The sequence below is a fragment of the Pinus tabuliformis genome, chromosome 2_2 (genome assembly GCF_031772625.1).
Source record: "Pinus tabuliformis cultivar Carrire ecotype Pingquan chromosome 2_2, CPIR1, whole genome shotgun sequence".
NCBI classification, from domain to species: Eukaryota; Viridiplantae; Streptophyta; class Pinopsida; order Pinales; family Pinaceae; genus Pinus; species Pinus tabuliformis.
This window is the reverse complement of record NC_142300.1, coordinates 393,633,883-393,637,947: the sequence shown is the minus strand read 5'-3', so window position 1 is coordinate 393,637,947 and position 4,065 is coordinate 393,633,883.

The window sequence follows — 4,065 nt, the reverse complement described above, 5'->3', positions numbered from 1 at the left end:
GAAAGATGGTAAAACTGTGAGGGTGGTCCTATTGTGGTGATGCAAAGGTAGTGAGCTAAGAGGACAAAGTACATAACTATGACTTGACATTTTGATAGAGTAGATATGGCAGAATTATCAGAAGAGTCGGAAAAAGTTATGACTATAACTAAAAATTAGGTTAGCATTTCTGTTTAATAAGACTTAGATGCATATGCATCAATGCCATATTAAAATGCAAGACTTAGGTTAACCTACCATTCTGAATGAAAAATTGCATTAGGAGGAGCAAAGCCTCCAACAAGACTTCAAACATACACACACATACACACACACACACACACATATATATATCTATATCTATATATATATAACATTGTTTACCATATCAAACATTATCAATTGTTGAAAAATACATGGTCAATGAAAAAAGTAATAGTAAGTCAATATGAATCGATGGCTATAGACCACCTTCGGTGAGAATAATAATATTTTTTTGTGATTTTATCCTTATTAAATTCACTTTTTCATATTATTAGCTCGTGAGTGTGGAAAGTAATATAATAATCAAAGTACTTACATGCTTTTTCAATGATATTAATCGCTTCCTGGATCACCATTTAACTTAAGTTTATGTCTTATGGCGAGTTCACAATGGAATTTCATAAATAAAAATACAATAGTTGGGGTTCTCTTGGAAATATCACTTGCATTAAAGAGTAATGTTTTGTGGATGTAACTTTCCATCCATCTTTCATGCCAAGTCTTTCCATTGATCTTGCATGCTCAACAGATGTTATTTTCAATAATTGGTTTTTATTCATGTGTTAGAAACTTCTAATCCAAGTTGCAATTTTGAGTTAGATCCATACCAAGAGGGTTAGAGTTATTAAAGTTGATGGCAAGGTCAATTATGATCCTTTCAATTAATTTCTAATTACTTAAAAGACAATTAAAGAGATGTACAATTAATTTTCAATCCAAGATTTGTATGGAACTTGTGAACTATCATGCATTGTATATGTTAGTACAATTTTTTATCTATTATTGAAGTTGTAGTGTCATAGGGAAAGATATTAACATGATTTCACAATTCACCAAGAAAACCATACTACACTTGCATGAAAGTAAAGACCACATTTCTACCTAGTGGTCTTAGGAAGACAAATGTCATAACCCCCAACATAGGTAGAATTACTAATCTAGGCTGCAGGAAAGTAAACGTCACTCCTTTACCTAGTGGGATTAGGAATATTGATGTTGTAATACCCAAAAAAGGTAAACACACCATAGAGGAAAAAAGTAAATGTCACTCCTTTACCTATTGGGATTAGGAATATTGATGTTGTAATACCCAACAAAGGTAGACATGCCATATAGGAAAAAACTAACTGACATTGGCATTAAAGGGTGACTTATTCAAGCATTTAGATGATCATGAATGATGTAGCAGTAATGCACATGAAATACAAAGGTTAACAATCTACAATAAACCACAATTTGTAAGATATTCAAACAAGATTGTGCTATTAAGAATTACACCATGAAGTAAAGTAATAATTGTAATTTCTGGACGACAAGGTAAAGTAAAAATCAATATAAAAACAAAGTAGTTACTTGAATCTATAAAATAGAGCATTATAATGTTCAAATTGGAATTACAACAATGTGAGTTCCAAAAATAACCTAAATTATGAGTTACTGCTATGATCACACAAAAATTGCAATAATATTCAGTTTATGAGATATAATGATATTATTTAATGAGTGGAAACAAGGTATATGATTGAGAATTGCAGCACTACACAAATAATAGAGTTACACAATATGAAATGTCAAAGTTACAACAAGATAACAAACATAGTAATTGTTGAAATAAAAACACTATAAATGAAACTGCATATACACTATAAAGTTACAAAAAATAATTGGCTAAGGAGGGGTCCCTAACTCCTTAGGTGAGGAACTAGTTAAGAAAACAGTAAAGCACTAATCATTCAACACACCATCTATTGAAAAGTGTGCAACAAGAAATGCTTGTTGAGAATGCAACAAGATGATGGAGCTTAGTGAAAAGAGTCGCCTTCACTAAGTGGGCCCACAGGCAAATTATGGCGCAAGTTCTATTTTTGATCACAGTGTGGATGATCACAGTGTGGGTGACCACAGTATGAGTGATCACAATGTGGGTGACCACAGTGTGAGTGATCACAGTGTGAGTGATCACAGTGTGAGTGATCAAAGTCTATTTTTAGACTGGCTGTCAAAAATAGAAAAGTCAAATATTATTGTCTCATAATAATATTTGGACTATAAACTTGATCTTATTCTCTTAGAGCACTTCAGGATGAGCTACGGATGTGGTACATGCAGATCCCAGAGGGAAATACGTGGTTACCTATTGGATGACTAATATTTGCATGCAGGACTTCAGTTAGAACTCAAGTGAGTTGAGTTTAGTGGACTGGAGGTGCAGTTGATGGAGTTGTGTTTAGTTTAGCTTTGTTAAACTAGTTGTATTTAGTCTAACTGATCAATAGACTAGAGATGAGTTGGGTGAATTAGTTATTAATTAATTCACAAGTTATTAACTCATAATGCAACTATAGAATACATCAATTAACTCAGTTGCATGTCAGTGCATGTTCAGTTCAGCAGGGACAGGTGTTAGAGGATCAGATTGCTATCAGTTGTGACTATAGCTGTGCATGATGATTTGCACAATCAGAGGGATTGAGTATGCCAATGAATTGGCCAATATCAAGAATTGTAGCCTGTGCTCACGTCCAACAGAGTGTGAGTGATTACTTGCAGGTCAAATACGAGTTTGGTAAGCCATTCTCATCAATTCTTGAGCAGGTATTGAGCTGGAGAGGTAGGCAAGCAGTGGAATAGATTTGGAGATTAGATCTGAGCTGTATTGTGTGTAACAGGTGGAGCTGGTACTGGATTGCTTGTGATAAGCATTGTACTTTGTAATGTTACATGGTCTCAATCATTAATATACAGATAGTGTGGGGTTTTTAGCGAGATGCTTTCCCCGGATTACATACTGTGTTAATGTGTGAATGCTCTTGATGTTTTATTGTTACTTATGCTGCTATATTGATGATCAACGTAGAGGAGCTTATGTATTATGCATGTTCCACTTATAAGTGTATAATCAGGATAATCTCTGTGAATATGTGTCATATTATTCAAAATTTCTACATGGTATCAGAGCTAGATAATTTGTAGAAAAAGTTTCTACATGGTATCAGAGCTGCTTGATTTGTAGAAGAGATTTTTACAGGATATCAAGCGAGGATTGATCATCTGATCTACTATTCAGGAAGTGTTTACATTCTATTTCTTCAGGCAGAGTCTGTAATCGGGCCAGGTAGCCTCTGGATTCATCCTTCTTTTGGAAGGTGAAATATCCGGTGAATGCCCATACAGTCGATCTCTGTACAAGAAATATTGTGTTCTCACGAATCTTAGATCCGAGGCAGTTGAGTTGGTTGCTGGTGGAATTCGAATTTGCAGCAGTGTTTTCTTGGTGAAAACACAGCAATGTCTTTCAACGGATTGCGATTGGAGTATGCTCTTGAGGGCAACTCAAACTATATTGAATGGAAGGACAGGATGGAGGCAGTATTGGATGATAACGGGCTGAAGGAGTTCATAGATACGGATGTCCCGAAGCCTACTGATGCTACTCAAGCTGATGCTTGGAAAAAGAAGACCGCAAAATGTCGAAGGATTCTGTTGGAGGGCATGAAGGATCACATTGTGTCCAGCCTGCATGGAAAGACTTCTACATATCTGATGTGGAAGGCTTTAACAGATCTATTCCAAAGCAAGAGCGATCAGAGGAAGTTGGCGCTCAAAGATAAACTCAGAAACATCAAATGCGAGAATGGTGACAGTATGCCCAAGTATCTCACGAAGTTCACTCAGTGTCGAGATGAGCTGGGAAGTGTGGGGGTTACTGTCGATGATGAGGACTTGGTGAGCTTGGCTCTCCTTGGTCTTCCGAAGAGTTGGCATTCCTATCAAGACTCTGTCAATGGTCGGGAGAAATTGCCAGGATGGGAAAGACTATGG